This window comes from Felis catus, chromosome D4, assembly GCF_018350175.1.
Source record: "Felis catus isolate Fca126 chromosome D4, F.catus_Fca126_mat1.0, whole genome shotgun sequence".
NCBI classification, from domain to species: Eukaryota; Metazoa; Chordata; class Mammalia; order Carnivora; family Felidae; genus Felis; species Felis catus.
In genome coordinates, this window is record NC_058380.1 from 20,052,550 (window position 1) to 20,079,743 (window position 27,194).

Consider the following 27,194-nt stretch of genomic DNA (forward strand, 5'->3'; position numbering starts at 1 on the left):
GTGACATTTATACAAGGCAATCATTTCCGTGCGTTACCAAAAAGATTATTTATTGGTGGTTAGCCAGTGAAAGTAAGCACATCTGTCACCCAAATCTGACCAAGAATGGGCTGCTGTTCCTTAGCAGAATTATTTGCTGATAAGTTTTTCCTGGTCTTTAGACTTGTGGTTTAGAGGGGAAGCCCACAAATCTCTGAATTTTGAAAAGGAGAGCCCTCTTGGCAAGGTTCTTAACTGCTCTGATGTCCATCTTCCCAGTCAAGAGAAACTACCCCAGACCATGGTTCAGACATAGATGTTTTAAAAGAAAACCGGCTGTGTGCCTGTTCAGATTAAGCACGGAGTGTCCTATGGAGGCTCCCTTTTACTAGTTCTGAAATGACTTTGTTGGAATTAATGCCTTAAATTAGGAGTGGCTTTAACGTATGTAATCTTCGAGCTATGTAAGCACTGGAATGAATATCATCATACACTTGAGTGTGTAAGAAACATACCTTACCTCATTTTTCTGGAGCTCAATTATAATTTTTATTACTCTGGCATGGCAGAAATCTTATCTGAGTCAATTCTGAGTGTCCCACCGTCACCCCACCACCTCAGCCCAGATTGTAGCCAAGTCCCAGGTTGTGGTCAAGACATTGCAGGGTGCATCTTCAACTTGCCTCAGCCATTCAGGCCATTGTTGAGGGCTCATGGTTCACTTGCTACAGTTGTGCCCCCTCAGTAATGTTGGCATCTTGATAAGGCTGCCCCATGGCTCAGTCTACCAGGACATTTTGGGATGTTCCTCTTCCTTTAGATTTCTGAAAAGCAGGGTATAGTTCCTTTCTGCTCTTGGGCCCTCCAGATCTTTTTGGAGGCCTGGAGGTCTCTGTGTAGATAACAGGAATCTGAACACTTACCTCAGGGCACCTGAGGGACTCAGTCCTTTCAGTGACCAACTCTTGATTTTGGCTCAGGTCATGATCTCATGGTTCATGAGATCAAGCCCCACTGTCAGCACAAAGCCTGCTTAGAATTCTCTCTCTCCCTCTCCCTCTGCCCCTCCCCCACTCCCTTTCTATCAAAATAAATAAATATTAAAAAAACAACAACACTTCCCTCTAGAACCCAAATCTTCTCTTTCTGTTTGGCTCTCCTCAAAGCTGGGGAAAGACTTTGCTCTTCAACTTCTATTTCTTCCTCATATTTTGACTATATGCCAGGTCTTCTCCAATTCCCTAAAAACTCAGATCTTTTGGAAGGTAGGACCAGGAAGGCATTAGTAAGCTCTTTCTGCTTTGTATGTGTCACATCTCCCGAAGCAATAAATGTTGGTTGGACTCATGGGAGGGAGAAAGGGAGGAAAAAAATAGTTAATATCACAAAACTATAATTCTCCCAGTTTTCAATAATAATGGGTTTTGAGTGCCAGACTGTGGGATTTGTAGTGTGGCCCAAGGCCAGTGGGTGGCATGGGAAGTTTATGAATGGAGCATGATATGGTAGAATCTCTGAATCAGAAATTTGTATGGTGGTGAGTTGGGAGCCTTAGGGAATTAAAGCTTTAGGAGGCTATTCCAAAAGACCAGGTGAGAGATGATAGAGGTTTGGATTCTTTCTTTTTTTTTTTTTTTTTTAAATTTTTTTTAACGTTTATTTATTTATTTTTAAATTTTTTTTTTCAACGTTTATTTATTTTTGGGACAGAGAGAGACAGAACATGAACGGGGGAGGGGCAGAGAGAGAGGGAGACACAGAATCAGAAACAGGCTCCAGGCTCCGAGCCATCAGCCCAGAGCCCGACGCGGGGCTCGAACTCACGGACCGCGAGACCGTGACCTGGCTGAAGTCGGACGCTTAACCGACTGCGCCACCCAGGCGCCCCAGTGTTTATTTATTTTTGAGACAGAGACAGAGCATGAACGGGGGAGGGGCAGAGAGAGAGGGAGACACAGAATTGGAAGCAAGCTCCAGGCTCTGAGCCATCAGCCCAGATCCCGACGCGCGGCTCGAACTCATGGACTCACGGACCGTGAGATCGTGACCTGAGCTAAAGTCGGACGCTTAACCGACTGAGCCACCCAGGCGCCCCGAGGTTTGGATTCTTAAATGACGTTGATTGTACAGTGCATCACTTTAATAGAAAATCTTAGGGTTGAAATTTACAATAAACATATCTCAATTGGAGGTTGTATCTGCCTTTGAGAATTAAAGTATGCATTATTGTGAAGCCAATGCATCTTAAACTTCTGGGCCCTTTGCACCGGCTCCTTCCAAGACCCTGCTGTATTTTTTGTTCCCATAATATTGTATACTTAAAAAAAAACTTTCCCTAAGTTGTATAAGCATCAGGACTGGACATTTGGGTCAATTCCTGACGATAAGTTTAAAAAAAAAAGCATATTATAGAATAGAGTTTAACAGATGTGTAACAGATTAATTACCTCTACAGTGTTGTTGGTTTTTGACAAACAAAAAGATGACACAATATAGTCAATGCTGTTAAGACCTCAAGGACGGCAGCAGGAAAGTAAAGAAAGACATTTCTTGGGGGGAAATCTATAGGACTTGGAAGCATGCTGGATGTGACAGAGCACAAGGAGTGCAAGTGAAGCCAGGCATCTGACCCCCTGAGAAGGAGAAAATTCCAGAGCAATGAGAGAGAAGGCAGTGGAAGAGCAATGTGAGACTGCGGAGTAGGTTCAGGAAAGATGATGGATGAATTTGGACATACCAAATCATCCATTGGCATGCCCATCACACACAGGAAGATGTGTGTCTGTGGTTCTGGGGACCAGTTAAGGATGAAGATAGCTATTTGGGCATCATTAGAGGTAATAACTGAAGCCATGGACATGGATTAGTTCCTAGAAAGGGACTGTAGGGAGAAGGAGGAAGAAGGCAGGAAGATCATGGTGAGGTGTGGCTACTACAGAGTGTCAAAGTATCTTGGATATTTTGAATCTGGATTTTGAATTTGACCATGATGATGATAGGAGATGGGCTGAGACACACACTCATCCAGATGCGAAAGAAGGGTGCAGCATAGAGCATGGCCAGGAAGCAGGAAGCAACTAACTGTAAAAAGGAAGTAGCGATGGTAGGATGGGTGGATGTCATGAACTTTGAAAAAGGAGAGTTTGTTGAGGGGGTTGGTCAGGAGCATGCTGAGGCTTAGGAATGGAGAAAGGGAGAGCTGAAGAGGGAAGGTCTTGGAGATGTTTTGTTTGTAGTGGGGGAGTGACTTTGTTGGTTAGATAGCCATGATGTCAAAACATAGCCAACTTTGGTCTTATAATTTGAGTTTTGATGCCAAGGAGTTGAGTCTTGCTAATGCAACTATCCTAGGGTCTGGTTCAGCATAATTGCAAAGGAATATGATGGGAAGCTCATATCTTGTCTTGTTTAATGGTTTTATAAGTTCCATAATGCCTAACCCAGTGCAAAGAATGTCATAGATTTTCAGGCAATACCTGCTTTTCATGTTTTTAAGATAACTGTTTCTGCAGTCTTCATAGACTAATCAAAAACTTATTTTTAATGACAAATTATGGCCAAAATGGAAACTGAAAACACAATGATTAATATATCATATTATCTGTTACATCTGAGCTTATATATATGAAGGAACATATGCAGGTTTCTTTAGGGTGGAGACCGCATTTTGTTCACCTTTATATTCTCAGTATCTCTCCTCATGCTCAATACATAAGTCAGCATTCCATCAACATTTGTCAAATACATTATTGTATGGTGCTAGTTATAACATGACTTTTAAATGAATTAAAATATCTGTCATTGTTTTAAATGTTTATTCTGAGAGAGAGTGCTCGAGTGAGCGAGTACATGAGCAGGGGAGGGGCAGAGACAGACACAGAATCTGAAGCAGGTTGCAGGCTCTGAGCTGTCAGTACAGAGCCCAACACGGGGCTCAAACTCTCGATCTACGAGATCATGACCTGAGCTGAAGTTGGACGCTTCACCAACTGAGCCATCCAGGCACTGTCTGGCAATTTCTTAATTAAAATCTAGGGTCAATAATACCTTTGAGAGTACAAAGAAATGTCACATGTCCATATCCAACTTTCTTTGACAGTTTTACAGTGTTATCACCATGAAAATGCCTTCCAGGTCTGTGTCTTCTAGGAACACTGACATTTCTGTTGTGGGGTTCAGGGTCCTTTTTCTGTTTGTTTTTTAAAATGTTTATTTTTGAGAAAGAGATCATGAGTGGGGGAAGGGCAGAGAGAGAGGGAGACAGTGAATTCTAAGCAGACTCTGTGCTGTCAGCATGGAACCCAACATGGGCTCAAACCCATGAAACCAGGAGATCATGACCTGAGCTGAAATCAGAGTTGGATGCTCAACAGACTAAGCCACCAAGGCACGTCCAGGGTTCTTTGTTGATTCATTATTTCTCTAAGGTTATTTGTTGCCATTTTATTCATCTGAATTCATGCTAATGGCATTGGATCAATTAGATTTTTAAGGCTTTAGACTCGAGTTGCTTTGAGAATTATCCTCTTAGAACCTCTGTTTTCTGTGATCTGTAAAATAAAGCTAATAATTCATTGACATTAGTGTCGGTGTGAGGATTATATGAGATAATGTTCATAAAGGACTGACATTGTACTAGAAAGAGTAGACGATGTTTCTTTTTTTTTTTTCTTCTCACAGAGGCTCAAAGAACACCTGGAGAAAAACCCAAAGATCACAGTGGTAGAGGCTGAAAAGTTGTATAACTGGGAAATAGAGACTCTACTGTGTAGAGTGTCAACTTAGCGTCTCAGAGTCCCCCTTATTAGCGCTCTTGGGAGAAACATTTCCCCAAACCTGCTGGTCTTCATCTTCTAGTTGACCTTTGTGTTGTTTTTCAACCTAAAATCTTTACCTTAAAAATGACTCTGTGTGTGTGTGTGTGTGTGTGTGTGTGTGTGTGTGTGTGTGTATATGTATGCATGCATGCATGCATGCACTGGCACTGTCAGTTGCCTTGAGTCTTTCTTGGAATGAGGGAGAGGGAATGAGTCTCTCTTGGAATGAGGATAACCAGGGTTGATAGATAGTGCCCGAGTCCCACTGGGTAAGTATTTTGAGTATCTCCCCTGGAGATACGCAAACATGTGTGTTCTTTCTGTACTTACAGTAACCACAAGATGCTGGTAGGAAGAGGTAATATTCTTATTTTATAGACAAAAATTTTTTTTTCTATTTTTTTTTTTAATTTTTTTTTCAACGTTTATTTATTTTTTTGGGGACAGAGAGAGACAGAGCATGAACAGGGGAGGGGCAGAGAGAGAGGGAGACACAGAATCGGAAACAGGCTCCAGGCTCTGAGCCATCAGCCCAGAGCCTGACGCGGGGCTCGAACTCACGGACCGCGAGATCGTGACTTGACACTTAACAGACTGCGCCACCCAGGAGCCCCTATAGACAAAAATGAAGACACAAAAGGTGGCTTGACCAAGCTTTTAGAGCCCTGGTGTTCCTAGGATTAGAGTTCTAGTGCCCTCCTCCATTTCCTGCTTTTGCCATTTGAGCTCACTGCTACAATGGACAGCACATGCCTTATAACTTCCCTTGAAGAAATTCCTGGAATATTTAGCACTTCTCTAAAAGAATTTGTTTTTGGTCTATCTAGTCAGGAATCCATTTATCTTTGGAGAATGTGGCTGATGACACAGAAAAGCCTGAACACTTGATTAAGAAGTACATCTTTTTCTGATTTTGCTGAAGAATACAGGGGTTACTGCAATTGCTATGTAATTAAAAAAAAAAAAAGGTTTTATCTGTCTCTGCCAGTTTCTCATTTCCACCCTACAAAGCCTTTGTGTCCCAGGGCATGCTTCCTCTGAGAATACTTTTATTCATTTATTTTTCCGCAGCTATGTTCCATGCCAACATTCATTGTGAGGTGCTAAATTTCAATGTCAGGAATTAACTGGAGTTAGATAGTGAACGCAAGTTCACTGTATAATTTGTGGAAAGGTCTGATGATAACAATGTCGTCTTCATGTGATAAATACTTCCTGTGTATCTGATTTCTTAGGTATCTGTCAATATCTTTGATATTATAGGTGAATGGTGACTCTGCAAATGATAGTCTTTATAGGTTCTTTTCAAGTCGATTAATTTTTAGGTTATGAATAATAATTGCAGGATCACATTCAATTGGGATACGTTTCAAGTAACATAGTAGATTTGTCTTGATTTGAGATTACCTCACAATTTAGGGGTAAATGCAGATTTTGCTTTAGGAGGCATATGCCCTACATTTTAAAACAAGTAATTTATTTTGCTGTTTTCAGATTAACTTTGCATAAACATAGGGGAAAATGAATGATGAATTGTCTATTTGTCAGTGACAACTGAAGCAGACCCTATGTACTACAGTGCAGGTAAAATGGTATAGGGATTTTTTTTTTCCTGCTTTAAGATATTAAGGGGACATCTGCTTCCCAACGAAGAGGTACTTAAGTGGATTGATGGATGTCTAGCTAAAGTGTTTAAGTTACCAAAAACATCTGAATGTTTAGGTAAATGTCTGACTTAAGAGACAAAGCCAGGGTTTGAGGACCGAATTCAAGTTTCTCATTGATGATGGAAAGAACCTGGGCCTTGTGTGAAATCTGTGCTGATTCCTACAGGTACGGCTGTACTAGTGGTTCATAGCTGGTAGGGTTGCTTATTGATTTCTGCATCTGCTCTGATTCACCAGTGTTCATGCTGTTCTGGCTGATGAAGACCAGCTTATACCAACTGGGCTAAAATCCTTGCTCAGCCACCTAAATCCTTGCTCAGTAGCTGTATGACCATGTGTTCATTATGTAACCCCTCTGAGCCTTCCTTTACTTTAGTCGTCTGTAAAATGGGGATAATGGGACGCTTGGGAAAGTCGAGGTACACACTTTGTGTAAATGTATACTATCTTCTCTGACAAATAGTCATGTTTAATGAATATTAGTCCTCACTTTCCATTTCCTTTCCATTCCTGTCAGGAATTCCTGTTCTTTCAATCACAGGACCTTGGAGATTGAAGGGAATACTGGGGTTATCATGTCCAGTAGTTCTTGGGTTTGGGGATGTATCCCATTGATAAAAGTTTTGCCTGTAATCCAGACCATCATCCCTGGGCACCTTTCCCATCTCTGTACATTTCTGATGCAAGATGCAAACTTGTGTATACATTGTTCTGTATTTGTTTGGATACTCATTGCATCATGAACCCAGTGAGTCAATTTTCAAACCTGTGCCATCATTGGACACAAGAAGATGAGAGATGGTGGAAGGATCAAAGTAAATTCTACCCTGTTACTGGAGGAAACTTTCATATTGATCCCCTATGGAAAGATGGTCAGTAGCATTATTTTGAACGACAGCAGTTTTAAACAGTTTAAAAATTATTTTGGGGGCTCCTGGACATCTTAGTTGGTGGAGCATGAGACTCTTGATCTTGGGGTTGTGGGTTCAAGCCCCAGATTGGGTGTAGAGATTACTTAAAAATAAAATCATAAAAAAAAGAAATCTTTTTGTTCTAAGAAGGACCTTTTTGTTCCACAGCTAACTTTTACGATGGGAAAAGGATTTCTTTTTTGAGTTTCAGCTGCCAGATAACATGGCAACTCTGTGGCATCACTTATTGTAAGCTACTCTTTTTCCATTCTTATCTAGAAGATAAGATAACCTTATGGAACAAGGCTAAACAAATGAATCTAGTGACCTTAAATCTTTGTCTCGCTCTCTCTCAAAAACCCATATATTTATACACACATATATATACATATATGTGTGTATATATATATGGGTGTATATATATGTATATGTATATATAGCACACTTTGATAAAGCTTAATTTTGGCATTTGTCGTACAGTAGTGTAAAAATTTCATCATGAAATCCAAAGCCATCAAAAATAGAGTTGACTGTAGATCCAAGCTAGGATTAGATTTGTTTATGTAAATTCAAAGTGTATCTGTATTTACTGTCAGGTGCTACTAAATATGCAGGTTCAATGAAAATGTGTGATAAATACTCAGATTTTGATAATTTCATTTGTGTGTACATGTGTATGTTTCAGTTTTTGAAATGAGTCTGCCTTGTTAAAGGCAAAATCTATCTTACACTTTGCTTCTTTCACATACATGCCTCTGTGTTGCTTTAGCTCATTCCCCTCCTCTCCTACAAAGCCTCTTCACAGTCCATCTGGAGTCCCTCTTGCTCCCTAAAAACTGCTCCCAGGACCAGTCTATTCGTATCCTCACCCGTCGTGCACACAACATTTACTGTCTAGGCAGCTCATCGTGTATTGCAGTAATTAAGGTTTTGTATTTCTTCTTTATCCCTGGTTACGCAACCCAGCAAATGTTTGTTATTTTCCTCAACAAAACAGTTTCCTCAACTGTAAACTTTCTGAACGAAGAAGCTCTCCCATGTATTCTTTGTTTCCTGTGCTGCCCGGCACACAGGGTGTGCTCGATACCTGTTGATGGGAGCGATCTTGTCCACGCCAAATAACCATGGAGGTATTTAGAGAACTGTCTATTACCGTGGGATTCATGTTTAGCGGCCTTATTGGTGGGATTTATTTATTTTACTTGTCTGCTCATCTTGCTTCATTTTCTCCAGAGCCCCCGGGCTAGTTCTCCATGCTGTGTCCTGGGTCTTCTGTTAGAGGGATGGGTTGGAGCCCTGAGGCTGGAGGAAGCAGCAGCATTGTCAGAAAGAAACAGGAAGGCTGTTCCTCATCCTAATCCAGACACACATCACCAAACACGGCCTGAGCAGGAAGCGGAGCTTTCAAGTCAAGCCACTGAAGCATGGAGGGGGGGAAGCATCAGAAATACACCCCAAATTGACTTGGCGCCTGTCGCCTGGGACTGCCAGGGCTGTGAATGGAGAACTCGTGTAGATTAAAGAATGTCGGCCGCAGATGTATTTCATACTCCCTGTCCTTTATAGAATCCCTGCGAAATGGTTGACCTTACAGGGGGCTCTTGATGATTACACCTAAGTCTTTTCAACTTGTTGTTTCTATTTACACTTGTGCTTTATGGATTCCTTCCGGGAGAAGTGTTTTAAAGAAATACAGAAAGCTTTCCACCCGTCCCCCCCACCCTGCCCCCAGGGATACTCCAAGGTGGTAGTTCAGGCAGATAGCTTTCATTCCTTTCTTTGTTATTTCTCCTTCCAAGATGAAATATTTCTTCTTCCCCCAAGTGTCTGGATTTTGTGATCCGGGACATGGTCAGATTGAGCAGTTTGAACTTTTATAAATAATTATTTGAGGATATTCTGTTCTTCTCTTGGTGGGAAGACTTGGGAATCCGAGGTTCCTTCTGTAGCTTTTCGTAAAAGCCTCGCTTTTTCCCAAAGTGCTGTTTTTTAAACTATCATAAGTCAAATTTATCATGGGGATAATGTAATAAAGACAAATATTCAACCAATAATGAAAAGCTAAGTAAACGGGTATGTTTAAGCTCTATTATATGCAGGGGAGTACATTAAGGCAGATCTAAGAGACACTTTAATGGATTTAACATTAGCAATCAGACCTGGACTTGGTATAAATCAAACACCATCACATTTCAGTCCAATGCACACCCACTCATTCATTAGCACCATTCAACGCAGATTATAAATATTAGCCAAGAAACCTTCAGTTCTTGAGATTCTTTCCACAGACACAGCAATAATTGAACAATAATGATGACAATTTTATTTTTATGAATCGCTATGGCTTACTTTTATTGATTTGCTCTTGGGCCTGGAGAAAGCTTCCTCAGCCAGTATACAACAGGAAATGGTTATAGCATTATCAGGCTGTAAAGAGATAAATAAAATAAAGGGGGGGAGGTCGGTGGTCGGGCACAGCAAGCTGCTGACATAAGCAAGAATTACTCCCCTCCCTCCCAACTGGAGAGCAACTTAAATTACCTCCTTTTTCCTTCCCTCCTTCTCATTCCCAATTCAGCGAAAGGAAAATACTTCTCGACTGTAAATGTGCATTAACTTTGGAGCTGAACATTTTGGGGTGCTTGGTATCAGCTACAAGGAAATGAATAAGATGGGAATAAATGAGCCTGCTTAGGCATTGCATAGGAAGGAGGGAGAAACCCTGTGGGAATATGGCCTTTCGCTGCCTCCTTTGATGATGTACGGCTTCTTGATAACAAAGGCAGTGTAGCCTTCTGAAATATTCCATCCGTGCCTATGAAAAGGAGCTGAAATCTCACTGCCTCGAACAGATGTGCTGGTGTTTTGAGCCAGCTCACCTTGCCCTTTGGCTAACAGTGGTACCAAATTGCATGTCCTGGGCTATCAGGAAGCAGGAGACCTGGATATAGATCTGCACGTGTGTTTCAATGGCTGCCATGATTTTTTCTCCTTCTCAGCGACAGATCCCAAAGGTTTTATTTTCATACTCCTGCCCTTTCATCCCCAGTGATGAACTGGATCTGTGCTTCTCTGTATTGGTTGGATTGAGACCTCACCATGACTTGTAGTGAAAGAGATAAGAGCTCTTTTAGAATCATCTGCCCTCTGCAATTCCACACAATGAGGCAGACAGCCAGGCCTGGCCGTGGTGGTGCAGTGGCAAAGAGAGCCTATCATTTGCAGTTACTTTCCCAGTGGATTTTTCTTCCCTGGCCAAGAATGTTCAGGCTGGTTTATATGGAGGTGTGGACAAGCTGATATCTGAGGCCTTATGTGTTTGCTGGTTCTATGAGTCATCTGTGTCCCCATCTGTCCATGACTTAAAAAAATTTTTTTTCATCTTTATTTTGAGAGCAGGAGTTGGAGAGGGGCAGAGAGAGAGGAGGGGCAGAGAATCACCAGCAAACTCCTTGTTCAGCACAAAACCCAAGTGGGGACTGATCTCTTGAACCGTGAGATCATGACCTGAGCCGAGGTCAAGAGTCGGAAACTTGACCGACTGAGCCACCCGGGTGCCCCACCGTCTGTCTGTCACTCTTGAACAGATTCTGATCTGCCCCTACAGTAAGAGGAACAACTCCAGGACTGTCGTGACAGCTGTGGTTGCCCAGAGTCTAGTTCATGTTTAGGATACTTTTATGGTCACATCTCTAAGGCAAGCTTGCCTGGGTACTTTAACTTTACTCTCTCCCTAGAAGATAAGTTGTTGTGACCTCAAAGTTAGTTAAACCATGGTTACAAGTTAATGTTGACTGAATTCATAGGTTTTAAACAGTGTTTTAAAGAATTCCTAGCTATTGGTCCCACATGGAGCTGTCATGTCGGAACTAGCAAAGACTTCCAATCTGGTAACACTAAAACAACAACAACAACAAGCCACAACAATTAGTCGCCATATTTTATTATTAGAGAATGGGAAGGTGGCAGTGTGTTCTGTGCTTGTATTGAGATGTAGGATCTTGGATCTCTGAAACTGGGGGGAGAACAAACAACCTCTCAGCAAACCAAAAATATTACAGGGACCACAACTTAGGTTGAGCTTAACCACACTTCCGTGGTGGTTTATGAAGCTTGTCAGTGCTCACAGGTTCAATGAGCTTACTGGTTTCTAAAAGTTTAAAAAGGGGTAATTACTAACATGACCAGTCCTGGGACGGTGGCTGAGAAAGTGGTTGTTGGGACTTCCCACTGGAAAAGACAAATTTTTTGGATGGAGGATGTGCCCCTCCTCACCAGGAGTGTTTATAAAATATTAAGAGGAACAGACATCCATTTTTAAAGTTACTAAAGTAGCTCATTAGAAAATACTTATTGAGTGCCTACTATGAGCTGCCTACTCATAGTTAGGTACTGAACAAAGGACAGCACCAAAGGGCAGATGAGCCCTCTGGTCACAGAGGACAAGGCTTACCCCATTCAAAGGAGAGCCAGTTACACAAATGATGAAATAATTTCAGATGGTGATAAGCAACAGACAATCATGTGATAGAGCTATCAAGGGACTATATGGGAAGGGTAGTTTTAGAGATGATGAAGGCCTTATAAGGCCTCCACGTAAGAAATACCATTTCCTTCTAAGAAAGACGAGTGACAAGATTTTATTTACACTTTATAAAGATCACTGTGGTTGCTTTGTGGGAAATCTGCCAAGCTTTAATAAACCTTTGGAATAGATCATTACTGATTAATGGGAGACTGAAAGATACTCCCATTTTTGATGCACATGGACCTCTAGGCACTTTGAAGTTCAAGGAAGAAAATGGACTCAGAGCACAGATGGTGTTTTCATTTCTTCTGATTGTCAGTGGTGTCTTTGAGAGAAGAGGGAGGTTCTAGGAAGTGAATGACCGGATATAGAAATGCGATTTAACAGCTCAATTTAATTTTATGCATGTTGCTTACAGTGATGAGATAACGGGCTCTAGGAAAGTGTGGCAAGAATGCTTTTCACGGATTTAAGAATTTGCTTTTGACTCTGGCAGGATGGAGAGGGCCTCTGTGCACGTGTGGCTGTGGAGCATTACAAGGTCTAATGAAGAACCTAATAATTAGCATAGCAACTTGTGCATAGTAGGGATTCAGTACACATTTGCTGGCTAGATAAAGACTGTGCTTTTTTTTTTTTTTTTTTTTTTTTTTTTTTTTTTAGAGAGAGGGAGCATCTATGCCTGAGCAGGGGAGAAGGGTGGAAGGAGAGGGAGAATCTGAAGCTAGGTCTATGCCCAGCATGGAGCCCGATGCGGGGCTTGATCCCTTGAATGTGGGGTCATGACCTGAGCTGAAATGAAAAGTCTGATACTCAACCTAATGAGTCACCCAGGTGCCCAGATGTGAGACCTTTAAAAAGGGCTGGGGGAGTCCCCAAATGGGATAGGTTCTAGTCAAATATGGCCCCGTTTGATACACTGAGTGTGTGTGTGTGTGTGTGTGTGTGTGTGTGTGTGTGTGTGTGTAGAAACGATAGAAAATTCCAGGCATGCAGAAGACCTCGACAGAAAGCATATGTACACTGGAACCCATCGGCAATAATTGCTCCCTAAATCTGGGTGGGATTAATTTCCTGACCCTTGGCCCTCCCAGTACAGTGCTTGTCTGGGAGTATGGGATCTTGCGATATTTTGCCAGTCTGCATTCCACTGGTCCAGGAAGCTGAGAAGTAGCAGTGAGGATCAGAGACTCTAAGAGAAATAGGGTATCCCGAATGCATTGAGCACTGAGTTATGGAATGACAACATCTAGGGTGTTTTGCCAGGAGGAATGAATGGTCAGTGAGGGGAAGTCCAGGGATCTTTCTTTTTCCTCCTCCGGGCCAAACTTTAGCAAAACCAATTTTTCCTCCAAGGGGTAGGAGCTTCACAGTGGCAGGAGATGCTATCATTTTACCGTATTTCCCAAATTTTCTTGGTTGAACGAGTGTATCTTTTATGTTATTGTGAGGTAGAGAATTGACTGTTGATTTCTACAGATTGAAGAAGAGTCTTCTTGCCATTTACTCCTTTCAGTCAGTATGTATATGTGCAAGTGTCTCAGCTGGGCTCAGGTGATAAAGACCAACATGGAGTGGGAGAGGGGATGTTCTCCCCCCACCCTTCATTTTCCCTCAGGTGCCAGCACTTAGTGGGGAGGGAACAGCAGCAGAGGATAGCTGTCCTTGCAGACCAGTTATTTTGTGTAGGCCATCAACTGGAGTGGCAGCAGCCGAGTGCTGTCTTTAAATAACTGTGGCCAGAAGATTTCCTGAATGAGGGAGGAGTGGAAAACAGGTGAACAGATTTAGTCTTGACCACGCGGCTCAGTGACTCTGTGCTGCGTGGAGGCATTTGAGGGCTGAAATCGGAAGGCAGCACGGAGTGTGAAGGGGGAACGTGGAGAAGCTGGACATGGGACAATGAATAGGGAGCCAGAAGCCTGTGGGGCATGCGTGGGAGTTCGAACAAACAGATGGGGTGCAAGCCCAGCTAGGTAGAGAAGTTGGGTGCGTAGAGACCCAGAGGAGGCCTGAGTGTGTGTGATGCCACCCAGTATTATACTGATGGCTTACGGGCACAGGCGGGGCAAGAATCCTACAGGAAACACATTATATAGGGTGATTTTATTGTATTTTCTGAGCTGCCAGAGAACCCAGTGAAAAGGGACCTCACTGAACAGTTGAGGAAGGGTACAGAGGCGTAGCAACGAGCCCAAGCCGCAATCATTCAATCATCAGTTAATCCATAAGTTAATCATAAGCCGCAATCCATAAGTTAACCAGATGGCTTAGCTCTAAATGTTTATTTTTGAGAAAGCATGAGTGGGGGAGGAGGAGTGGCAGAGAGAGGGGGACACAGCAGCAAGACCAATGTGGGGCTTGAACTCAGGAACCGTGAGATCATGACCTGAGCTGAAATCGGATGCTTAACTGACTGAGCCACCCAGGTGCCCCAGATGCCTTAGTTCTAAGTGACAACTGCTCTGGGAAAATTCTTACTACATAAAGTAGCTTGGTCACCCAGAGGCTCATGAGCACACATCCCAGAACCTTCTCATTTGTGTCAAATATACAACAATTGCCTCACAGGGAAAGCATGTCAGGATTGACCTTAGCAGACCTCAAGACACCCCTCTTGAAGGCATAGAATCCTAGGGTGTTACATAATGGCTCTGTCCTTTTTCCTGTCCACTGTTGTACTTACAGGGTCTTTGCACCGTGTGACTGTTCTTTTCTTAAATGAAACAAAACTAGCAGGAGATTCTCATAGGAAGTAGAAAGCTGTGTTTTAACTGGCCTGAACATTACAAAAAGGTTAATATTGAATAACAGGGAGGTCAAGCGACACAGGGCTTTATTAGTGGGCTCACTGTGGTCAATGATAAGGAGGACAGGCCCTCCTTAGTATGAGGCTGGCTTCCTCATGGTGGCAGGATGGTTGCAGCGGATCCTGCTGTAACATCCAGAATCCTCTTGTGGGATGTCTCTCTTTAGGAGCTGGAAAAATATTTTCCAGACACTCTGCCTAACTATTTGTATCAATCAGCTATTACCACAGTGATGCTAAATAACAAAGTATCCCAAAACACTGTGGTATATCAAAAGTATTTGTGTACTCACAGGTTGACTGACTGTGGTTTGGCTGTAGTAAGCTGGGCAGATCTGCCTCAGTCTGCAGGGCCTGCTGTAAAAAGCTCTAGGCTGTGGGGTTGGTGTCCGTTCTGCTTTACAGGTGTGTGTTTGGGGTGTGGCAGAAGGACAGAAACTAGTAAGGACAGCTCTTCTGATGGCAGGTCAAGTGAGAGCAAGAGCTGAGTCATACTGTGCAAGCACATTTAAATCCTGTGACTTACCTTCTACTGGCCAAAGAGAAAATAAATGGCCAAGCCCAACACAAATGGGATGGAGAAGTAAACTCTACTCCCAGTGGAGGAGTTGGGTACTGAGTATTTACTGAACAAAGATCCGTACTATCACGCTTCTTCCTCCCAAAGTTTTGTCTCATGTGACCTAAGCCAGAATTTCTAATTACTAAACTGATTGCTGCAAAGGGGAATGAATATTACCAATAACGCTTAAACTAACACCAGGTGTTGGGTCTGTTGATGTCAGTCCTGACATTCTTTTCCTGGGAGGCAATTGTTGTGTATTTGACACAAACATCTGCATTACCTTTAAATCTCACGGTGACTTAATGAGGTGGCTGCTGTTCAAGGACATTGAGGCTCAATGAAATAAGTTTTCAAGGTTATAAAACTAGTTAGGGGTAGAGCTGGGATTCAAACACAGGTGCATCTCGACTCCACAATTATTCTCTTAAGTGCTATGCAATTTTGTTAGATTTATAAATAGTGTAGTGAAAGAGTGGTGTAGAGGTAGAAGAAATGTTCTTATTTAGATACTGAAGATCATAAAGCTTAGTGCTACTGTATTCTTTTTCACAGCATGGATATATATAGTAGAGGACTTTAAGTGAAAAAAAAAACAACGTCAAAAGTATTTTTATGGAGTAGTTAATTGTTTTATGGGGCAAGCTCATAAAAATCACAGACCACAAAACATAATTACAAAATGCACTTGACATCAATTATAGGAAGCATTGATTTCATTAACTCACAGCTTGTCCAGGGGCTATAAATTACGGGAAATGGGGAATACGCATGCATATCTCCTTTTGGAATGGCCAATTCTGTACCACGCACTACTCAGCAATCATGGGGCTGGTGTTGAGCATGGGGTCCACCACATCCCATGCCACTCCCTTTATGACCCAGAGAAGCATCTTTTTTCCCTCAGAACTCATTCTTCAAAGGACCACACACCTCTTGAGCTGTCCCAGCTTTTGTCTTACAGGACCTGTATTTCCTAGAACTTCCTGGTTCCCACAGTGTCTGTCAGGAATCCATGGGGATTCCCAGGGTTAAACAAACAAACCTGCGTCCCTAGTAATATGGAGATTGTATTTGACTTTTGCATGTTTATGAGTAAACACTGGAGTTTTTAGGGGTTACCCAGGTGTGATGTCACAACAGGTTAGATGCAGAAGCAGATGAGAAGCCAGCTGACTTGTATTAAGCCAGACCTTAACAAGACAATGTGAATGGCAATCTTCTAATTTTTTTGGAGAAAATATACTTTCAAGAAATACATTTTATTTATGTTAATATGTGATAGATTTATTTTAGTATGGGCTTATAAATATTTTAAAATTTTGTTTCAATTGCTAATAAGATAAATATCGATAGATGTTAACCTATACCCCCACAAGAAAAAGCTCTTTGAGTCCACCAATAAGTGTAAAGAGATTGAGACCAAAAAGTTTGAGAACCACTGCTGTTTGGTGTTGCTCGTCTTTGTTTGAGAAGCTGGGAAGCCAGGAGGCAAATTTGCAATCCACCTTGCACATTGAACTGAGATCATGAGACATAAAACTCATAGACCAGTATTTCTTCATGCTTTATCATATGTTTTGCTCTTACTTGACCCCTAAATGCTTTCATTGCTTATTTTCCATACTGCTCTATTTAAAAATGTTTCATCATAAGATTCAGATAGGTTATTATAGGCTGTCAGAAAGGAAACAGTTGGTACAGAGGATAGGTTGGTCTCTGAGAGCAGGGCATAGGAATGCACTATTGTAGACTTCCTTATAGATGTGCCCTCAGATTGGGATGCTGCTTCTTTGAGGCTGCAGACAGGAGCTTCATGGGTATAGTGGAAATCATTGTCACCGTCTAAATGGATGGTACTTTTGTTCTGGAGTCGATTCACTTTCTGTTCTCTAAATTATGCATATCCTTTTAAGACACAGCTTCTCCTTCCCTCCGCATTTCTCCTTCCCCAGCCCAGCTGAGATTTTCCCTCTTTCCTTTCTTCTACTTTGCATTTATGTTCTCCCTGACCTATTCTTAAAACATATTTTCTAATGCATTTCTTGAGTTCAGAATAAAAGGCTAGTACTTTCAGCATTACTTCATCTTCATTATTAGCCTCTTATAACTCTCTCTGATTTAAGGTTATTGTAGAATACTTGAGCTCTCCGCTAATGTACATTACATTGGCACTGTAATCAGTGCACATTTCAAGGGCTTCAGTCAACAATAGTACCCAAAGCTTTGAATTCAAAAATGTATAATTATTTTTGCAGATTGAGAGTGGGATAAGATTGGTCTAAAGCACGCAATAGGGCATACCCTTCAACTGTAGCATTTGTATGTGATGCACAGATGATTGATATTGGGCATTCGTTAATTATTATCATAGTTACAATAAATGTGCTAGTATTTTCTTTTTGATTAAACTTGGGAATAATTTCTCCCTCTCTCCTAGTTGAACTCCATTGTAAACCTTCAAAGGGGGAAATAAAACTAGAGTAATGTTTGACCATTATGACATTATCTCCAGTGAATGGGTAGTCCCTGGGAAGATTTTCTGATCTCTTGGTAGGGGGGTGGGAGCTAGATTGAGTTAAATTCAGAGGAGCTGAGGATGAGGGAGAATAGAGTTAGCTTGAGGGTGCTTTACTACAGTACAGATGAGTTTGTTTTCCAAATGATGAGTGTCTCTCATTTCTCTAAACCTGTCTTGATGGTATATAGATCATATGAATACTGATGTTTTGACCACAAAACTCAATGACATGGACCAACCACACTGAATCACAACAGAGACTGCTCACAAAGAGGTCTTGTTTCCATTATCCATGTAACAAGTCACATCGTCATGAAAACAAGGGCCGTGGAAGGAAGAGGAGGGGGGAGGGAGGGACAGTGCTTTCCCACACATAACAGAATAACTGCATTATAGTGAGTTTACTAACCATAGTTATTAAGTATATCTTAGAAAATGATTCATTGACTTCCAAAGAGCTATCAGAGAAGTGCTTTCAGTCAGAGTATACTTAGGGTATGGAGGAAAATGCCAAAAATTTGAGTCTGGTTTTTAAGATCCTTTGTCCCCAACTTTCTGATCAATAATCTCATGCTACCCCTGTGTGCATTCCCTTCTGTGACTTGCTTTGTGTCTTTCTGTGTGAAAAGACTTAGTCTTCTTTCTCCCCCTTAATGTAGAGTGGTGTAGTGGCTAAGAACTCAGGTCCCAGAGTCAGGTTATCTCTGGGGTTGAATCCACTTGCTGGACACTTCTTAGATATGTGACCTTGTTGCATGACCAAGCTCATCACTAATAATGGAAAATAAAGGGACAGACTTCATGGGATTTTTATCAGGATCAAATGACATTTGTACATACGTATTTAGCATCATGCCTGATATGGTCTAGGCCATGGTCTAGGCCAAAGGGCACCCAGTACATGAAAAACCATCTTTCTCTTTTAAGAACTTAATTGAATTAGAATTTCTTCAGGAACTGCCAGATAAATTTTCCATCCTCAATTCTCATAGGGCACTTCTTGTTTTCTCACAGTTTTGCTTGAGTCAGACTGACTTATGTGCCTGCCCATCTCATACGTTGGAGGGCGGGCTTTGAAGGCTGAATGTATGTCACTCACTGGAAGATTCTTCCGTGACACCCAGCACCGTGCCTTGTCCATGGGGATGACAGTAACCTCACACGCTCCATGTTGTTTGCCAGCTTTGCTACTTGTGCATAAAGTGCAATTCCTGCCCTCAAGAAACTTGCCATCCATTTGGGGAGATAAAGCTGAAACACATCTAACGCTTGAGAGATGGGGAAATTCCATGAAAACCTGTGCTGTCAAGAAATGCTTTCTGGGGGCGCCTGGGTGGCGCAGTCGCTTAAGCGTCCGACTTCAGCCAGGTCACGATCTCGCGGTCCGTGAGTTCGAGCCCCGCGTTGGGCTCTGGGCTGATGGCTCAGAGCCTGGAGCCTACTTCCGATTCTGTGTCTCCCTCTCTCTCTGCCCCTCCCCCGTTCATGCTCTGTCTCTCTCTGTCCCAAAAATAAATAAACGTTGAAAAAAAAAATTAAAAAAAAAAAAAAAGAAATGCTTTCTGGAGGAGGGAGAGCTTTTGAAGGGTCTGGATGGACTTAGGAGTTTGGTTTGCATAGAGAGGAGTGTTTCTAAATGAACGTGAACGATGTCAGTTAGGGTCTCTAAGTGCAGATGAAATTTACATACAGTAAAACACACAAGTCTTAGGAGGAATGTATGTACTTGTGTAACTACCATCATTATAAAAATAAAGGCAATCTCTGTGCTCTCAGAAAGTTTCCTTTTGCCCATTCCAGTCTTCCCCTGCTCTCGCAGCACTCAGTTTTCTGGTTTCCATTGCATAGTTTAGTTCTGATTCTAGAAGTTAATGTAAATGGGATTATGTAGTACGTGTTCCTTTGAATCTAGTTTCTTCATAATGTTTTTGAGACTTGCCCACATTGTCAGTAATTCATTCTTTTTTACCATTCACTTGTATTGCACTGTGAGAATCTGACCTGATTTGTTTACCTGTGTTTTGGTCGATGGACATTTGGATCACTTCCGCTTTTCAGCTGTTATGAGTTATGAATAATAAACATTCTGTATTGAGTTTTTTATGGACATATATTTTCTTATTCTTAGGTAAATACCTAGGTAAGGAGTTGCGGGTTTATAGATTAGGTGTGTATTTAACTTCATGATAAACTGTTGAATTGTGCAACCACTTGAGAAAAAGTTTTAACACTCCCACCAGAAAATTAAGAGAAGATGTAATCATTTCTAATTAGGCCCATATTTATCATTCTTGGTGCTCTTTATTCATTCCTATAGATCTGGGTTTCCATTTGCTTTCATTTCTCTTCAGCCCAAAGAATTTTCTTTAGCATTTCTTATAATTTCTTATTTTGTGTTTTCAGTATCATGCAGATCAGGAAATATGAAGAATATTTTCACTTGATCTAGAATTCTAAGCTGATAGATTACCACACCCCCTACCTCCCATTTTGCAGTTAAAATATCATTCTATTGTCTTCTGGTCTCTTCCTGATAAGAGCTCAATTTTCATTTTTAAGAAAAGGTTATTTATTTATTTTGATAGTGTGTGTACATGAGCAAGGGAAGGGTAGAGGGAGAGTGAGAATCCCAGCAGGCTCCCCTGACAGCCCAGAGCCTGAGGAGTCAGTTGCCTAACTGACTAAGCCACCCAGGTGCCTATCAATTTTCTTTTTTCTTTTTTTCTTTTTGGCATTTATTATTATTAGAGACAGAGTGCTAGCAGGGGAGGGGCAGAGAGAGGGGGAGACATAGAATCTGAAGCAGGCTCAGGCTCTGAGCTGTCAGCCTGGAGCCCACTGTGGGGCTCGAACTCACAGACTGTGAGATCATGACCTGAGCTGAAGTTGGATGCTCAACCGACTGAGTTACCCAGGCACCCCATCATTTTTCAATTTTATTGTTGTTTTTTTTTTGCATCCGACCCCAGCCAATATGTCTTTTTCCCCCTCTGTGAATGCTGTTAGGATTTTCAACAATTTAAATACCCTGTTTCTGGAAGTTTTGTTTTCTTTTTATTGCTTATAATTCAGTGAAGTCTTAGGAAAGTAAATTTTTTTTAACCATATTTTGGAAACTTTTAGTGATTATTTCTTCAAATATTTTTTTCTTCCACGTTTTATTTTTCTTGTACCTCTGGGGCCCCAATGTATCATAGAGCTTAGTATTGCCCCACAGGTTACTGAGAATCTCTTTGTCTTTTGAATCTTTATTCTCTTTGTTATTCATATTGAATCATTTATTATGATTCATGTTCACTGACTCTTTTATAGTCTGTTAAACACTTTCAGTGAATTACAAAATTCTAGCTATTTCCCTTTTTAGTTCTAGTGTTTCCCTTTGGTTCTTCTTTTAAATTTTTTTATTTCTCTCTTCATGTTCTTTATCTGTTACAGTCATTCTGACAAATTTTTCCTTTAACTCTTTGAATGTACTTAAAATAGGTGCTTCAATGACCTCCTTTGCTAATTCAAAACTTCAGGTCATTTTAGGATTAAATTCTATCAACTGTCTTTTCTTTTGATGGTCACATTTTCCTGTTTGTTTTCATGTCTACTGTTTACTATATACTGGATATTAGAAATAATCCATTATAAAATTTCTGGGTTCTTTTATCTTCCACTGAAGACTGTTGATTTCTGTTCTCCCAGCCAGTTAAGTTACTGACTGATCCCTTTGAACTTATGGAGCCTTGGTTTTATTAAGGTATGTCTGCTTAATTTTGCCCTTAGGATTAACAGGATGAAGCCTTTAATTCAGAGACATACATTTTATTTTTTTAATTAATTTTTTTTTCTTTTAGAGAGCACACAAGCTGGGGGGGGTGGGGGAGAGAGAGAGAGAGAGAGAGAAAGAGAGAGAGAGAGAGAGAGAGGGAGAGGGAGGGAGGGAGGGAGAATATCTTAAGCAGACTCCATGGTCAGCACAGAGTCTGACACGGGGCTCAATCCCATGACCCTCGGATCATGACCTGAGCAGAAATCAAGAGTTAAATGCTCAACCAACTGAACCACCCAGGTGCCCCAGAGACATACACTTTAATCCTAAATATGTCCAACTGCATTTTCAGTGGAAAGCCCAAGGTGTATGGCAAAACTCCCTAACTTGGAAACACTTAAACTTCAAAGTCTTCTTACTCTACATTAGATGGCACCAAATATTTCTGCTCATTTCTCCTAGACTGGAAGCTACTGCTTTCTGCTGGGTTCCTTTAGTCTTCCTTGAGCAATTGTAGCATAAACCTCAGCCAAAGATTTTTTTTTATATATATAATTTATTGTCAAATTGGTTTTCATACAACACCTAATGCTCATCCCAACAGGTGCCCTCCTCCATGCCCATCACCCACTTTCCCCTCCCTCCCACCCCCCATCAACCCTCAGTTTGTTCTCAGTATTTAAGGGTCTCTTATGGTTTGCCTTCTTCCCTCTCTGTAGCTCTTCCCCCCCCCCCCCCCCTTTCCCTGCCCCCTGGTCTTCTGTTAAGTTTCTCAGGATCCACATATGAGTGAAAACATATGCTATCTGTCTTTCTCTGTCTGACTTGTTTCCCTTAGGGTAATACCCTCCAGTTCCATCCATGTTACTACAAATGGCCAGATTTCATTCTTTCTCATTGCCAGCTAGTATTCCATTGTATATATAAACCACATATTCTTTATCCATTTGTCAGTTGATGGACATTTAGGCTCTTTCCATAATTTGGCTATTGTTGAAAGTGCTGGTATAAACAGTGGGGTACATGTGTCCCTATGCATCCTGTATCCCTTGGGTATATTCTTAGCAGTGCTATTGCTGGGTCATAAGGTAGGTTTATTTTTAATTAAAAAAATTTTTTTTAAATGTTTGTTTATTTTTGAGAGAAAGAGAGCATGAGCAGAGGAGGGGTAGAGAGAGGGAGACAAAGAATCCAAAGCAGGCTCCAGGCTCTGAGCTGTCAGCACAGAGCCTGACACGGTGCTTGAACACACAAACTGTGTGATCATGACCTGAGCCGAAGTCGGACGCTCAACCGACTGAGCCACCCAGGTGCCCCTATTTTTAGTTTTTTGAGGTACCTTCACACTGTTTTCCAGAGCGTCAACCAAAGATTTGAGGGAGTTTATGTATCAGATTTGGGGGTTCCTTGTTTTGGCTCTTTCATTTCTGGATTTTCTTTATTAATATTCACCCACTCTGGAGGTCCTGAACTTTGTCCCTAGACACTTCAAGGCCACAAGACTTCAGTTCTGCTTGAATTTTAGCTGCCCAGCAACCCTTGGACTGGGGAGTTTGATGAACTCTGGATAAGTGATCTTATCCAGTCCAATTCTCTATTTTTCAGGTGTTTACTAGTTTCCAATTTATACGTACTTCTGGTTATTCTCCAGGGCCTTCAAATAGTCTTATATTTCTTTTATTTCTTTCTCTCTCTCTCTCTCTTTTAAGAGAGAGAGTGTGCAAGTGGGGGAGAGGGGCAGAAGAAAGAGAGAAAATCCTAAGCAGTCTCCATGCTCAGCACAGAGCCCAGTGCAGGGCTAGGTCCCACAACCCTGGGATTATGACCTGAGCTGAAATCAAGAGTTGGGCCTTCAACTGACTGAGTCGCTCAAGCCCAGTATTTTATTTCTTAAAATTTTGCCCAAGGATTATAATTCTTAGCTGTGGGAGATTTATTCTGACACAAGCTACTCCTCCCTGACTGAAGCTGCCATGTCTCTGTGTTTCCCAGTAAGGAGTCCTGACTAGAGAGGAGCTTTGTGTGGAGAAAAATTGGTTTGGTTATGGCGGGCTAGAGCATATAAGGCCTTAAAGGCCAGGCAATGGATATTTTACATGATGGAGTAGACGATAGGGAAAGGGTCATGTCTGAATTATAGATAGCTTTTGTTTTTAAATATTAGAATGATGCTGACATTTATTATAATTCATGGAGAGACTTGACATGTATTCAAATGAATTGGTATGGTATTTCCATCATTTACATGAAGCAAATGTCAGAACAGAAGACCCTCAATTTATCCTTGTAATTATAAGTCCTTCCCTCCCCCTTTTCTCCCTGTTGTCTTTCCCCCTTTCCCTCCCCCCTTTCTTCTTCTTCCTTGTCTTCTCTCCCTCCCTTTCTCATCCTCTTTATTTTCAAGTTTGTGACTAACATACGAAGAAGAATATCAGAGCTATTCAAAATGTGACAAGAATTCAAATTTAGTCTTCAAAACGAGTCCACAATTTTTTACTTAGTAGCATTTATTTTGTTAACTTTACCATTCCCAGTGCTTCGTGAAATGCCTTGTACTGGTAGAAAGAGGAAAAATTAAAATATTAAAACCAGAGAAATCATTAAATTGTAATGTATCAATTCAAAAAACACTGTGAAGTGTCTACAATTATAATTGGTAATTCTATGTAACAACTTGGAAGAGTGGTTTTGATCAAAGCATGATAGAAAATTATATGTATACTGTAATGCAGACTGGAAATGTTATGCACATGACAAAGACTGAAAAGGAATACACAAAATGTTAATAGATGTGTGATGATAGGATTAGGAATGTTTATTTCCCAAACATTTTCAAAAGAGGGAAAAATGACTTTGAAATTCCTTTTTTGTTAGAGGAACTTCAATAGGAACATATAGGCGCTATATTTGGGGTTCTCCATTTAAACATCAAGGACTTGGAGTTTAAATATTTCAGAATTAAGCAAGGTTACACCCTTTAACCTGTAATTAAAGAAAAATCTATTAGCCAGGGTCTCCTGGTGACGACTTCATTTCCCCATGTGGTAGAAAGCTCGTACCTCTCCCTGGCTAACACATGGGGTGTAATTCTGGGTATTAACTGACTTAGTGATGCTGGGCATGCAGGAGCCAGACAAGCATCATGGTAACTGGTGAAGCCTGAATCCTTCTGTGGTTTCAGATGGATAATCACAAGATGCCAAGGGCACACAATGAGAAGAAGTGATGTAACCTCAGGCCCGAGGGTGAGGTTGGCGTCTGCTAGCTGATGTATTCCCCCAATCCTGGCGGTGTTCCTCTGCACTCTTGTGCCTGTGATGTGGTGCTGGCTGGAGGAGGAGATAAGAAGACTGGTAAGCTGTCCTGAGGGCTGCCTCTGGTGTCTCTAATTTCTGGTAAAAAAAAATGTTGCTGTTGGTGGAGGGTGTGTGGCATTGTAATGCTCACAACTAGTCTAGGATAATAGCAGAGATGCTGTTAGTTGTGACAGCAGGCACAAACTGGGATGTACCAGGAAAACTGAAGCATACAGTGGATCCATCTGCAACCCATGTGGCTTTTTGGTTGCGTTCGAACAACATCTTCCAGCGTGGTTTCTGTCTTCCTGTGACGTAAGGTCACAGGCCATCCCCCAAGCCACCAATCTAAGGAATCTTTCCACAGGAAGAACAAATGGCACTTCCTTGCTCTGGCTTTCCTCTGAATCACTGAGGGTTTTGAGCTGGCACTGGAATGATATACCTCTTTTGTGCAGAAATGTCTGGCAAAAGAATGTAGCATGGATTTAGAAGGGCAAGAGCTGTGAGTGGGGATGGTCAACAAAAAGGTTGTTATACTGACTCGGCTATTTTGTGTAGGAGATAAAAAGCTCAGGTTACTACCACATCTTCTGGAAGTAAGGCAATATATTGATGATAGTTCCCTTGCTCTTCCATTGCCCCACACCCACTAATTTATAAACCTGTGTGCTTCTCAAACAACACTTTTATTTAATAGCAGAGATTCATGGAGGACAAATCATTGTTTGCTTTCTTAACCATTTAGAACCATTGTTTTTCCAATGTGATGTGCTTGCCTTTGACAGCTTGAGTAAGTTTTCTGAGTGACCAGAGAGCTGGAATTGTGTAGGTTTATTGCTAAGAGCCTGACCATGTCACTGCTTTCACTTCTGGTGTGAAGTGATAATTGAGTTTTAAGTGCTAATAAAATGCAGAGTAGGTATTTGTGTTTTATTTAAGGTGTTCTTTTTATTATATAAATTTGGGTAAATGTTTTCATGGTTGTTTTTGTAGGTAGGTGTTCAGGGCAATCATTTTTCATGATGATATAGGTCAATAAATATTGTTCTAGTAAGGAAACCAGAGCCTACAGCCTCTCAAATGGGAGACAACCAAAGGTCTTCATCATTACTATTGTTTTGTGTGAATCTATTTGTAGTGCATCTACCGAGGTTCATGGAATATTTATGTCCACCATATTATTGAACTAGCAAATATGTTAACAAACCTTTTGTACTTTTGTAGCATTTGTTGGAGGCCTATGTTGTATTCTGACTTTATCTCTTGTTAGCTGTGTGATTTTGGTCATAACTTGGCCTCTTGGAGACTTAATTTTACCATTACCAGTAAAATGAAGGAATTGACTATAAATGACCCATCAGGCTACTTTATGTTCTAAAATTCTGTCACTTTCTTACTTGATTTGGGGATCATCCAAACAGATGTGACAATAGAAGCCACTGGCCTTGATGAGCAGCTACAGGAGAATGAGAAGGAGCTATCAGATAAATCATGATACGTCTATTGTGACCATATCGTTTGACCCCAAATTCAGGGTCCAGAAACTAACAGGTACTAGCACTCTTAAGCAATGATGGGAGCAAGCATTTTCAGAAATCCTAGTTCTCCTGGAAAATATGAACATAGGATTACTAAAGACAAGGACAGGCCACTCAACTGGGCATTGGAAAAAATAGGCTGTGGTCCCCGATCTGTCACATTAACCCCCAGAGCTTCAGAGTTCTCATTTGAAATAGAAGGAAATGAAACAGATGGCTATCACTCTCCTTTCCTTTCCCCAAAACACTGATTCTAAACTTTTCTGGAATAATAGAGTTTTATTTAGTTGTTTAAATCCCTATGCTGTCCAAGAGAGGTTGTGGTCAGGGTCAGAAATGGCAGTGAGGAAGAGATCATGTCCAGATAGAAACACACTGACTTTTTTCCCTCTTATTGCCTGAGTTAGCTGAGAGGTTGACTAAATGAAGAAAAACATGCTATTATTGATGCGTTGTTATATCATTGATGCGTTGATGGTTTTGGAAATGCATCCCAGATTTAGGGTATCATCTGCTGTCTTGCTAATAACAGACAAGTGCCATACAAGTACTAGGTTCACTAGAGGAAATGTGAAAGAAGCATGGGTAGAACCCTTACAGTCATCTCAAGTGATCTGAGAATAATATAGAACGACTCCAGGGAAGTATTAACGTCAGTACTCACCTAGTGCTTTGGTCAAGTTAAGCCCCTCACTTTCTACTGCACAGATCATGTCTCTTCCCACCACCCATCCACCTCTACCCTCTGTCAAGCCCTTATTTGCTCTAAGATCCTTCACTATTTGTATCAAGTTTGTGCCTTTGTC

General features: G+C 41.3%; 1 long non-coding RNA gene across 2 annotated transcripts in view; it reads left to right on the forward strand.

Annotated features, from left to right (window-relative positions):
- Nucleotides 1-27,194, forward strand: part of LOC123381495 — a 656,019-nt gene that overhangs the window by 64,794 nt on the left and 564,031 nt on the right. For both annotated transcript variants that reach the window (XR_006588558.1, XR_006588557.1), the window contains exon 2: nt 24,733-24,904. This is a non-coding gene — a long non-coding RNA (uncharacterized LOC123381495). The remainder of the gene's footprint in view (nt 1-24,732; nt 24,905-27,194) is intronic.